At 40.9% G+C, this 13,936-nt stretch overlaps 1 long non-coding RNA gene across 1 annotated transcript; it reads right to left on the bottom strand.

Moving 5' to 3' along the window:
• Positions 1–3,594: 3,594 nt before the first annotated feature.
• On the bottom strand, positions 3,595–13,377 carry LOC148139806 (uncharacterized). Its single transcript, XR_015753370.1, has 3 exons — positions 13,287–13,377; positions 11,719–11,788; positions 3,595–4,480 (listed from the first exon to the last, which is right to left on the bottom strand). It is a non-coding gene; the product is annotated as an uncharacterized LOC148139806 (long non-coding RNA).
• Positions 13,378–13,936: the final 559 nt, after the last annotated feature.

Below are 13,936 nucleotides of genomic sequence, written 5' to 3'. Positions count from 1 at the left end.
TAACCTCTTTGAATGGGCATCTACAATGACTAAAAACATAGAGCCCATGACAGGGCCAGCATAATCGACATGTAACCATATGTAGGGTGTACCTGGCCATTCCCAAGAATGTGGAGGAGCTGTTGGTAGTAATTTTTTTGTCCTTGTTGGCACTCTTGGCATTGTCTTACCAATGTAGCTATGTTGGCACCTAATCCTGGCTGCTACAAATAATGTCTCACAAACATCTTCATGTTGGAAAGCCTTAGTTGATGCTGATGGAGGTTAGCCAGTCTCAAGACAATAACTCTTGCTCCCCATAATAGAAAGCTGTCCTCTATGATGATCTGGTCTTATCTTGTCTAGAAAGGTTTCAATTCTGGTTGCGATGGCCCTTTGGTTTCCCCCAATACCACAAGCTGTTTTAGTTTAGCCATTTTGTTTTGGGATCTTTTTGTGTCCAGTCTGGTATTGGTAACGGTGACCGGAAGGATGTCCACAAAGTTTAAAACCAGAATGGACTCTTCCAATGGTGGCACCATAGGTGGTGTAACTACCAGTGGGCGGCTGCTCAAGGCATCTGAATTCACTGCTTGGCCTCCCAGGCACTGTTCCAACTTGCATGTACATATAGTAAGTGTCCACGGCTGAATTTGACCTGAAACTATGGGTGGCATGGCTCTGTCCTCTTTAAGTAGCCCTAGCAGGGGCTTGCAGTCCATTACTATTACAAATTTACATCCAGAAAGGTATTGGTGGAGCTTTGTCACACCAAAGATGACAGCTACACCTTATCTGGTCGTATCTTTGCTCGGCATGAGCCTAAGTCTGGGAAGCATATGCTTCCAGGCATTCCTCACCTCTGGTCCCCAGTGAGCCAACACTAATATTTTATCAAATGGGAAGGCATCATATGGCAGCATCACATTTCTCTTGGGATCACAATGCGTCAACATCTTACATGACCATAGTTGATTCTTCAGTTCTCTGTAGGCTGAATCTTGGCTGCAAGACCACTTCCAATGCTGACCCCTTTTCAAAGCAGATGTAAGGGTGCCAGGTTGTTGGCCAGATTATGCATGAATTTTCCATAATAAACCACAAAACCAAGGAAAGACCTAAGCTCTGGTGTAGATGGGGGAGTCGAGATAACTTTGATTGCTGTCACTTTATCTTTCAATGGGTGTAACCCAATGTTGTTGACTCAATAGCCCGGGTAAAGGGATGCCTCCTAATGAATGCCCCTGCCTTGGAGAAATAGTTAAGCATCATGTCCAAGTTCTCTACAATACTCCTTATTGGTCTTCCTGGTTATCAGCACATCATCCAGATAAATGGTGACCTGCAAAATGATTTCCATTGCTCGCTGGAAAATAGCATAGGTTGATGATACCCCATTGGTTAGTCTTGTATAATGGCACAAATCCTTATGATTTTAATTGTAGCATACTTCTGGGAATCCTCATCTGATTGCAGTTGCAGATATGCATGGCTTATGTCCAGCTTTGTGAAGGACAGCTCTCCTGCTATTTTGTGTACAAGTCCTCTATGTGAGGGATTACGTATTTATCCAGCTGTGAAAAGCAGTTCACCATTTGTTTGAAATCTCCACAAAGATGAACTGACCTGTTGGGCTTCACAGTCAGTATGACTGCTGCTGCCCATTCTGCAAACTGTACTGGTTTGATTTTCAGTCTCCTGATTTCTGCCTTTAATTCTGCTCGTAAGGCAAATAGCATTGGGCGGGCCTTGCAGAATCATGGAATTGCTTTTTAGTCAACTCGCGCGAGGTGGCCTCAGCTCCTTTGACAGCCCCTAGACCTCTCTGAAAAACTTCTGGTTAGTGAATTAGGACTTCACTGAGGCAGCCATGTTCTAATTGAAAACTGTTGAGTCAATCAAATTGAATCTTTCTCAACCACTTTCGTCCCATCAAGCTTAGGCCTGAGCCTTTTACTCCAGTCAGCTTTTTCTCATTGGAGACTGGAACCGAAGTTGTACGCTTAATCTGGAGGGGTTCCCAGTATAGGTTCTCAACGTGGCTGAGGTTTGGAGTCCAGAGTGAATTTTGGTAAAGATTTGTTCCGCAATCACTGATATAGCCTCATTGGTATTGAACTCCATTCGAACTAGGCGACCATTTAACCAGACATTTATTTTGATTAGTTCTGATTTGGGTGTTGCTAAGCAAATTAACTGTTCCAAACCATCTGGAGGTGCACTTTCCAGAGTGTGCACAATCCTGGATATGGGCCTGTGGGTTATCTTACTCAATCAGGCCTATTGTAGCTGTCTCAAGTCCACATACAAGCAGTTACTACAATGGGCTGCTGGTCTGGATACAGAAGAAAATGTTAACCTTTTGGCTGATGCTTGGCTTTGTTTTGGGTTTTACTGTGGGCTGACCTAGGATCCCTCAGTTCAGGATATGTCCTGAGTGAGGCTATTCATTTGCCTTCACTCAAGTGGTGATTCCCAAGGTCAGTTGACCTAGCAAGTGTATCCACTTCCATCGGCATACACTGTAACCCATAAGCTTCACTTGCCGCATTTTCTAACGCCAAAGCCAATTTTGGAGCCTGTTTGAAGTTGAGTTGGGTTTCAGCTAGTTGGCACTTTTGTTTGGTCACATCATTAATCCCATGTACCAAATGATGTCTCAACATCTCACTTAGAGTTAAACCAAAATCATTTGCTTCAGGCATCTTAATCAACTTAAAAATCCTAATATAGATTCCCCTGTTTTTTGAACTGTTAGGTAAAACTATTGGTGGCTCAGAATTAGAGGACCCTTGGAGCCATATAGTCATCAGCTGTCAACTCTTGGAAGGTTTTAGTATCTGGTACCTCTAATAACTGACAAAGACATGGGTCCACATGCTGTCAGGAGAATTACTCTAGCGTTTCGTCTGCCCCATTGTCATTTGCCCTGGATAAGTAATGCATCTTTCCACACACTGGATCCAGCCTTTGATGGCAGGATTCCCAAATAATGACATCTTGCCAGAAATACTGACCCCAATTCAAAGACGACTATTGTGAGCAAAGATCTACAAGGGAATGTTTATCTCTCATCACCACTGAAACAGCTGAAATAGGAAGGCTGGCATTCTGTCACCAAGTCAACCTTTATTTATACCTCCATAGTACATGACACTGATGTAGCTGGAACTATAGTGAGTAGAACCCCTGATACACCTGTCTATATCTGTCAGCCAGGACTTCCTGATTGGACTAGGTTAACAATGCGATTCAAGGAACCGAAAGAATTGTGGATGCTGTAAATCAAGGACAAAAATAGAAATTGCTGGAAAATCTTAGCAAGTCTGACAGCACCTGTGGAGAGAAATCAGATTTAATGTTTTGGGTTGAGTGACCCTTTCACAGAATTCTCTCCATAGATACAGTCAGACCTGCTGAGCTTTTCCAGCAATTTCCATTATTATCTCATATTCAATAATAGAAGAGATAATGAGATTCAATAATGAGATCCACATTGCTGACATTATTCCAATCACTACAGAGGTAGGACCACTGTGGGGTTCTGGGAAACCACCATCCTGCTGCCCAAGGACTGGAAGATTCATTTTTAAAAGGATCATAGTCATTTTAAGATTTATTGATTTAGTTATTTGTCACTTATACTGAATACAATAAAAATCTTTGTTTATGAACAGGACAGGCAGATTATAGTAAGCAAGGATGTAGAGAACAAAAGACTTAGACAGACCTTTACAGGTAACATTGCACAGGGCATATAAGAGATATCAATGTTAGCAAGGTCAGCATTATTTGAGGCTGTAGAGTCCATTCAATAGTTTAATAATGCCAAGGAAGAAGCTATCCCTGAATGTGCTGGTGTGTGTGTGTTCAGACACCTGTATCTTCTGCCTGATGGAAAAAGTTGTAGGAGAGCATTACGGGGGTGCCAAGGGTCTTTAATGACATTGGCAGCCTTTCTGTGACAGTGAGCCAAATAAATGAAGTCCATGGATGAAGGATTGGCTGTGATGGCCTGGGTTGTGCACAATCACCATCTGTATGATCCATCCTTCTACAATTCTGGGCAGAGCAATTATCATAACAGACCATTGTGTGCGCAGACAGTATGCTTTCAATGATGCAGCTTGTGGAGTTTGGAGAGGTTCCTTCTGGATATGTCAAATATCCTGAGCTGCCTGTTGGCTTTCTTCAGTGTTGCAACTACATGGGAAGACCAGAACAGGTTGTTGTTATCGTTACTTCAAGGTACTTGACACTCTCCATCCTTTTGATCTCAGTTCCGTCGATGTGTTTGGGAGTGTTTTCTCCTCCTTTCTTACTAAAGTCAATGATCAGTTCTTTAGTTTTGCTGACATTGAGAGAGATGTTGTTCTTATTGCACCAGATCACCAAACCCTCTATCTCCCTTCTGTTTGAATGTTCCATATTTCAAACCTTCTGCAATGCTTTCATATCCTTTTGTTGATGGAGTCTTTGGAAGCATGGTTCAACCAAAGTTCTGAATAACATAACAAAGAACATCTCTCATTTAACACCATTTCCCTACTTTCACATTCTGTCCCTGGCACATTTGACCCTGGAAGAACAGACTATATGAGAGACAACTAGTTTCATTGTAGATTGAACTCTGATTGAATCTTTAAATTCAAACTCAAGGAATCCCTCTTTACATTGTAATGTGTTGCATGTAATCTACAGAGCTAACTTTGTTAAAGTATAAAATGAAGGCTGATAATTTGCTTTTCATTTTTGTTCGTTAAGCGAAGATTGCATGACTGTTGCTTTGGGTAAATAATTCAGTGAACCACAAATGAATGTGTGATATTTGGACAATATATTTGTATAAAATATAAATCTGTCCTTCTGTGAAAGGCAAGCTGAGTTCCTCCCATTTTCTCTCAGTTTCTGAGGATTTTTTGATTGGATACCTTGAACCCAGAGGTCCCTCACTGGCTGCAGCAAGAGAGTCTCATGTATTCTGGAGAACTCGTTGAGAGGGCAGAGGGTAGAAACTGAAGAAATTACATGCTGATCTTAATCACAGCGACTGAACAAATATTCTGTGGTTGTACCTGATCCTGCAGTGTATTTTTATACAGTGCAGAGCACCACAATCAAGTGGGGCTGTTTTGATATTGAAGAGATCAAGGTGGGAAATCTAAATGGATATTGGGGACTAGACACTTGAGTGTTGAGAAAAGATGAAATTGCTGAATGTAACAAGTTCCTGCAGTCAACCTTTTAACACTTTGCTAGTTACTTGATGCAATGATACTGAAGACTTTGAGTTATCACAGCAATCTACCTTTGCCAATTTATCTGCAAATGTCCTTGACATGATGGCACATGATCCAAATAGATATTAATGGTATAGGTAGAAAGAGAAAAGAGGTTCTGCTGACAGAATATGAGCAGCGAGGAGCAAAATTGAAAAGCAGAACCAACAAAGGTAATAATCTCTGGATTACTAACTTGCCAACAAGCAAATTGGCATGGGGTCAACAAAATTAAGTAGGTAAACACATGGATCAAATACTTGATGAGAGAGAAATATGATTGAATTTATAGGAGATTGGCATTAGTAGTGGGGAATGGAGGAGCTGTTTTGATGGGAAGGGCTGTACCTGAGTTATACTGGGACCAGAACCTTGAAGAATCCCATGACGAGGCCAGTGGAAAGGGATTTTAAACTACTAGTGGTGGTGGTGGGGTGGAGGGGGTGGGGTGGGGTGTGTGTGTGTGGGGAGTTCACTTGCATGGAAATTATGGAAAAAAATTAAATGGGGGAAGGCTCAGCAGAGGTTATTAAAGTATGGGAAGGCTCAGGAATGTAGACTTCAGGCACAGTAGATAACAGAACAACTATGTGAAGGGAGGCAGTCAACACAGTACTGAGCTCTTGCACCTAAGTATGTACAGTATACAAAACAAGGTAAATGAGCTTGTAGTTCAGATTGAAATTGGCTGGTACGATATTGCACATTTCACAGAGAAATGACTTCAAGGGAATCAGGGTTGGGAACTAAATATCTAAGGACATGCTTCCTAACAAAAGCAGGCAGATGGGCAGAGGAAATGGTTTTGTTTTCTCAGAACGAGAGGAAATTAATAGCAAAAAGCTACTGAGTCAAAGGTGTAGAACCTGTGTGGATAGAGTTAAGGAACTGCAAAGGAAGAAAGAGTGTTATGGGAGTTATGGCCTTATAGCAGTCATCAGGAAGTGGGGAAGAAAATAAATCAGGAAATGGAAAAGACATGCAAGAAAGGCCAAAAGAAACCCCAGAAATTGCTCAAGAAGCTCAGCAGGTTTGGCAGCATCTGTGAAGAGAAGTCAGAGTTAACATTTCAGGTCAGTTGACCCTGCCTCAGAACAGGACCTGAAACATTAACTCTGATTTCTCTTCACAGATGCTGCCAAACCCTGCTGAGCTTTTTCAGCTATTTCTGTTTTCGTTTCTGATTTACAGCATTCACACTTCTTTCAGTTTTTATGTAAGAAAAGCATTTTTACAATAAACATGGAAGACTTCAATGTGCAAGTGGACCGAGAAAATCATCTTGGTAATGGATCCCAAGAAATTTGCAGAACAGCTGAGGGTTTTTTTGGAACTGTTTGATAATTAGAGAACAGGTACTTCTGGATTTGGTGAAGTGAAGTGAAGCAGACTTGATTAGGGAGTTTAGGTTAAGAAATCCCAAGTGGGCAGTGACCATAATATGTTAGAATTCACCTGCAGTTTGAAAGGGAGAAGCTGGATATAACAGTCTTACAATTACATAAAAGTAATACAAACGTATGAAGGAGAAGCCAGCCAGAGTTGATTGGAAGGGAAGCCTAACAAGGAGGATAATGGAGCAGCAATGGGCAGGAGTCTCTGGGGTAATTCAGGAGCCACAGCAGAAAATCATCCCAAAGAAGAGACATAGTAAGTTAAGGATGAGGCAACCATTGCTTATATCGGAAGTCAGAGATAGCCTAAAAGCAAGAGAAAAAGCATACAATATAGTGGAGATCAATGGGAAACCAAATAATTGGGAAGCCTTTAAAACCAGCAGAGGACAACTGAAAAAGCAGTAAGGGGGAGAAGATTAAGTAGGAGAGTAATCTAGCCAGTGATAGAAAAGAAAATTACAAGAGTTTTTTTAGATATACAAAGGGTAAGAAAAAGGTCAGAGTGAACATTGAACTGCTGGAAAATGAGCCTGGAGAAGTAGTAATGGGGAGCAAATAAATAGTGGATTTATTGAATAAATATTTTGCAACAGTCTTCGCAATGAAAGCCACCAGTAGTACTTCAACACATTCAGAGGGCAGAGATAAATGTAGTGGCAATCAATAAGGAGAAGGCGCTGGGGAAACTGAAAGGTCTGAAGGTGGATAAACAACCCTGACTAGATGGGCTACACCCCAGAGTTTTGAAGCAGACAGCTGAGGGGATTATGAAGGCATTGGTGGTGATCTTTCAGGAATCACTGGAGTCAGAAAGGGTCCCAGAGGACTGAAAATGGACTAAAGTAACACCCCTGTTTGGGAGGGAGGCAGAAGGCAACAAATTATAGGCTTGTTAGCTAGACCTGGGTTGTTGGATTTTAGAGTCCATAATAAGGATGACAGTTTGGAGTAGTTGGAAGTGCATGGTAAAATATGGCTGAGTCAGCACGGCTTCACCAAGGGGAGGTCATGCCTGACAAATCTGTTAGAATTCTTTGAGGTAATAAGCAAGTTAGAGAAAGGAGAGCCAGTGAACATGGTCAATTTAGATTTCCAGAACATCTTTGACAAGGTGCCACACAGGAGGCTGCTAAATAAGATAAGAGCTCATGGATAAATGATTGACTGAATGGCAGAGGCAGAGAATGAGGTATAAGGGTCTTTTTCATTATGGTGATTAGTGGATTTCCATGGAATCAATGTTGGGACCACAACTATTCAAGTTATACATTATCGATCTGGACAAAGGAAATGAGGGCATTGTTACTAAGTTTACAGATGACACAAAGACAAGTGAAGGGACAGGTAATGTTGAGGAAGTGGCACTACTGCAGAAGGATGTGGACAGGCTAGGAGAATGAACAATAAAGTGATAGATAGAATAAATGCGAGAAAGTGTGAGGTTATGCACTTTGGTCAGAACAATAGAGGCATAGATTATTTTCAAAATGGGGAAAAAGACCTCAGAAATTTGAAGGGAGTTGGGAGTCCTAGTTCAGGCTTCTCGTAAGGTTAACAGGCAGCAGTTAGAAAGGAAAAAGCAATGTTGGTGTTCATTTCAAGATGGCTAGAATAAAGACAGAAATTTACTGCTGAGTCTGCATAAGTATCTGGCCAGACTCCATCTGGAATATTGTGAGCAGTTTTGGGCCCTGTATCTAAGCAGGATGTGTTGGCATCTGAAGGGGTCCAGAGAAGGTTTACAAGAATGATCCAGATGAAGGGTTTCTCATATGAGGACTGACCAAAGATTCTGGGTCTGTCCTCAATGGAGTTAGGAAGCATGAGGGGAGATCAGTTGAAACTTACAGACTACTGAGAATTCTGGACAGTAGACATAGAGAAAATGTTTCCACTGGTAGGAGAGACTAAGACCTGAGGGCACAGCTTTAGGGCAAGTGGATAACCTTTTAGAGCTGGGATAAGAAGGAATTTCTTCAGGGTGGTCAACCTGTGGAACTCACTGCCACAGAAGGGCTGTGGATGCCAAGTCATTGAGCATATTTACGACAGCAGTAAATAGGCTCTTGATTAAGAAGGGGATCAAAGGTTATGGGAAAAAGGCAGGAGAATCAGATTGAGAAACATATTAAAAGACTTGATGGGCTGAATGACCTAATTCTGCTGTAATGTCTTTTGCATAAAACCTTTTCCTCTTTGAATAGTTCTCAGGGTTAGGACAATTTTGGGTAACAAGAATGTGCTGTGGTGTGATCTGACAGAAGGCAACTAGTTAAAAGGCTACCTTCACATTCTCTCAGGAGGGTGAGGGGTTTTCCAAGGCAGGAGAGTCAGAGGTCCCAGGGCTGACTGGGAGAGGTGGATGCTGCTGAGATAGATAGAAAAGTGCAAGGGTACCTCAAAATGAAGGTAAAGTAAAAAATAAAGATTGGTCACAGCTGTCAGACCATCATGGTTGACATACATCGCTCATGTGACTGCTCATGGCTGTGCATGGTTCTCAGATTCCTACAGGTTCAGAATTAGATGGTTAAAAGGAGGCATTGATGGACTCTCAGCATGCCATCAGGAGAAACCTCTTTGCTGTGCTAGGTTCCCATCCAGCAACCAGGGTGGAAGGAAGATCCTGGTGGCTTCATCATTTTGCTCCAAATATAAACTTAATTTGCCTAATTGGGCACTGGCTAGGTGGGTAGTCAGTGCCAATCTGATGTCACCTTTGGTCAGGACGCTGGAGGGCAGGAGCACGTAAAAGAGATGGTCTGTCATGATATCATCTTCCTATATACTATCTACCCTGCCCCAGCTCTCAACCTGCCAATGCTCTGCTCGGAAGATTCTGCCCAGTATGGAGCAAACCAATACTGTGTAGAATGGCTTCAGAACAATCAGCCTAAACGTGCTTCCATTTACTCGCAAACTATATTACAAAACATTACTATAGCAATGGATCATTTGAATGTATGAATACTAATTGCTTCCAATGTGTATCTAGGGAGCCTGTTCCAAAGGTGGTGGACGTATTTACACTGGACACGTGGCCACATTTTTGACTTCTGTACTTGTGTCACCAGGACCCTTGACTGTTCAGCTTTTTAAATGCAGATAGAGAATGAGGCACTGCCTGCTCAGAGACCAGTGTCTTTCTGAAGTCTCTCTGCTCATGCAAACTTTAATATCCCTTATTCATCCTGAGTAATAGGTAGTTAAAGAGGATTTATTGGTCAGAGAGCTAAGTATAAAGATTATATTAACATCCTATTAAGCTATGCAGTCCAAGATTGAGCGTATTCCCAAAACCTTTGATCTAACTCACCAGGTTTAATCCATAAAATGGGTGCTTAATTTCTTCACAGCCTCTGGCCTCTACCATCTCAATGAGCACTCCAGAAATATAACAGGCCATCTCCTGCTGCAGTCAGTGAGGGACCTCTGGGCTCATGGGGTCCATTCAAAAATTCCTCAGGAATTGAGAGAGGAAACTGGAAGAAATCTGCCTTTCACAAAACGATTGATTTGAAATAGGATGAATATATTGTCCAAAATGTCAAACATTCCTTCATGACAGATTAGATTATTTATTGAAAAAGACAGTCACAATTTTCCAAACTGCAAACCAAATTCTTTACGTGCAAGGACATTATCATTGCACTCAACACCATAGGAGGAACTTGAATCCAGCTTTGAGTCAGCAGTCTGGGATTCACAGGGAGATGTCCAGCATCATGTTTTGTTGCAGGCCAGCTGGTTCTCTCATGTGGGTGGAAAGAGGCAGCAATCCAACCATCGGCAGTGGAAGATTGATAGCCCAGAAATCAGTGTTAAGGAAGTCATGAAAGGGAGAGTTAGGTCAGGGTGTTACAGTGTGAAGGCAGTTATATAATGTCGCTGTTTGAAAGGGCTAATTTTAGAGACTGCATTAAGATCCTTTCATTCTGATGCTGCAATAAGGAATTGAGTGTGGAAAGGCAGAAAGACTTTGGATGTAGATGTTATCCTTATCTCAGCATAGTCTTAGTAATCATGATTTGGAGATGCCGGTGTTGGATTGGGGTTACAAAGTTAAAAATCACACAACACCAGGTTATAGTCCAACAGGTTTAATTGGAAGCACATTAGCTTTCGGAGCGACGCTTCTTCATCAGGTGATAGTGATGAAGGAGCATCGCTCCGAAAGCTAATGTGCTTCCAATTAAACCTGTTGGACTATAACCTGGTGTTGTGTGATTTTTAACTTAGTCTTAGTAACAATGCCTAGTTTATTAATGTAACTGGTACCCAATACTATCATGCCATAAACTACATTTTGCTCACTAGAGACTTTGTGCTGACACTTGAAACCAGGTGGGCCCTCAGACTCAGTCAGAGAAACAGAATTGTGGTGGCAAATTACTCTATCTACAAGCTAGTAGTAGTTGGCATCATGGAACAAAGGGCAGGACAGCTGAGACCTTTACATCTTGAGACAGTGTAACACTTTGCCTGTAACAATCTTGATCCAATTTTACTAAATGAGGGGACAGGTCGAAGTTGCCAACTCCTTAGGATAATCTTCCTGGACATCTGATCATGTGATTTAACATGTGGCATTTGATCATATGACATGTGCTTACTATTTGCATTCCCTACAAGAGTTGAGCCTACTGTAGTTTTGAGTATTTTTATTTGCAGCTTTGGACCAGTACATCTTGGGCGAGAAACTAGGAGGTAACATATGCAGAACACAATATTACACGAGTGAATTGAGAATCTAAATTGCAAGCTATTTTACTATTCAGTTACTAGCAGCAGTAATATTTCAAAAAAATCTACTTTAAATGATTAACTTTTAATCCTGAAAATACAAATTCTACAAGATGCTTCCTTGTCAAAAGCAAGTTACAGCTCCTTCCTTTCAGTAGAGAACTCCCAGACAAACAAAAGGTTTAACAATCATCATCTTACACAGTTAGTGGCTAAAATTCATTTGGTGACCCATGTATAGCATAGCAGCAGGTTTTGAATAAAAGTATCTCATTCCTGTTGATCTTTAAACCCCTGAAAGAAAAAAAACAACCCCTCACTTCATATTGGTGTGAAGTCCATCCTGCTCTTCTGTTCTTAGAAAGCTCTCAGTGTTCTGTGATTCTGTACCTGGCAAACACAAGATTAACTGTGCCTTAACAATACTGACTTCCTGAAGATAAGGATAGAGAATTATAAAGAAGAATTCCAATCCTATAGCACACACTACTCAAAAAGCAGACACATTCACCATTCATTCCATTTTTGGTGTTATGAATTCACACATCAATACATCCCAGGTGAACATCAGAACAAATAACATTCGCTATTAAAATCCTGCAAATCACTCACTGGTCCAACCTGTCAATTCAAGAATTATAAATTGCATTTTAACAGAAGGGGTAACACCTGCAATTTCACTGACTTAGACTGCATGGGGAATAGCACATGTATGATACCATGGCTACCCACAATCTAACTGAACAGAACACAAGATGAAGGCAGGTCAAGTCTGAGACATATAAAGAGACACTTGGCTGATTGAGTGAAAGTGTTATTGACACCAATTAAGTCCACTCCAGCCTATCAAGCATCTCTTCACATCAACGGACAGAACTGTCACTAATGCTCTCTCTTGTGGTAATGGATGAAAAGGTTTCCTCATTTCAAAAGGAAAGCTTTTTAAACAATCTGGCCTCCTGAATATATAAATTCTATAATATTTTCTCTGAATATCTTGTGAAATGCAGTATTACAACTGATTTTGTTCTAATTTGATTACTTGACATGGAGATTTAATGAGTCTGTTTCTCGTGGTAATGATTCATGACCTTTACAGACATGTGGGGGAAGAATTACTCACCAGATATTCCTCCTGAATGAGCTTCCAAGCTGTTTCACAAAATATTCAAAACTGTTCCTTCCCCAATGTCAAAGACAAAAGTCATAATCCAAGATAAATCATAAGCACCAAATGCAGAATTAACTAACCAGACATAAAACCCACTTCAATGCTCAAAAATGAGAATATACCTAATTCAAAAGCTCCTATCTTGTTTTTAAACTAGCCTGAATTACAGATAAATAATCCAAATGAAAACAGTGTGTTTCTGGCTGAGTTAAATTTTTAACTCATACGTCTTAGCAATGGAAACAACAGGGGAATGGGGAGAACACATGGCATCGATTAAAGGATAGTCACTGCTTGTTATTCCCAATTCAAAAAATGAAAATAGTAGATATTACAGTTTAGCAAGAAAAATGAATCACCTGAGAGGCTTAAGGGGAGAGATTGAACTCTATTAAGTCTAATACACAGGAAGAAAATGGGAACAGAAAGGACAAAATTCGTGGCAGAATTTGGCAAGCCATATTTGTCTGATGATATGTGATATGCAATAGCTTATTGGTGCAGTTAATTTTCCAAGTCTTCCGGGATACAGCTGCAAGACAAGGGCATCACAGTCAGCGGTTTGCATATAGTAATGAAAGATGTGTTTCAGGGCTTGCAGCAAAGTATTGTAGAGTGGGGTCTGCTGGGCCTTGTTTTGATTGAGCTTCACAAGGCTGCAATGGTCTAACCTAAAGCTGACCACACACAGGAATGGTTAATGCATTACAACTTTACCTTCTAATGGAGCTGGGAGCAGGACCTCCCTTGGGGGATCTGTGATTGAGGTTGCAGATTACATTTACTGCAGCACAATGCAAAACGTTTCATATTCCTAGGAAAAACAAGAAGAGAAAATATAAAATAAAAGACCTGTGGGAGAGAGTGCAGAAAAGAATAACATAAATGTCTTTGAGGTTGAGGAATGTACAATAATGGTTTGAAGAACTTGAAACTGTTCTCCTTAGAGAAGAAAGGCTGAGAGAAGATTTGATAGAGGTTTTCAAAAATATTGAGTTATAGAGTCATACAACACGGAAACAGACCCTTCTGTCCAATCAATCCATGCTGAGCATAAGCCCAAATTAATCTAATTCCCTCTGCCTGTACTTGGTCCATATCCACCAAACATTTCTTATTCATGTACTTATCTAAATGACTTTTAAATGTTGTACCTACAAAAGACATCTAGCAGTACATTTTGAAATAAGCCTGGATCTCAAGAGCAGCTGCAAGATCCATGTTATTCTCAGTCCACCATTTTAGAACCATTATGAGGGCTTGGATAGAAAACATAGAGATAAACTGCTCATATTGGTGGAAGGTCTCCAGCATCTGCAGACCTCACTTTCTCCTCCATATTGGTGGAAGGACAAAGAGCCAAAGGA

This window comes from Chiloscyllium plagiosum, unplaced genomic scaffold (assembly GCF_037043375.1).
Source record: "Chiloscyllium plagiosum isolate Xiang-an unplaced genomic scaffold, Cpla_swu_hap1 HiC_scaffold_37, whole genome shotgun sequence".
Lineage (NCBI taxonomy): Eukaryota > Metazoa > Chordata > Chondrichthyes > Orectolobiformes > Hemiscylliidae > Chiloscyllium > Chiloscyllium plagiosum.
Note: the sequence above shows the minus strand (reverse complement) of the source record. Positions and strands in the feature narration are given on the sequence as shown.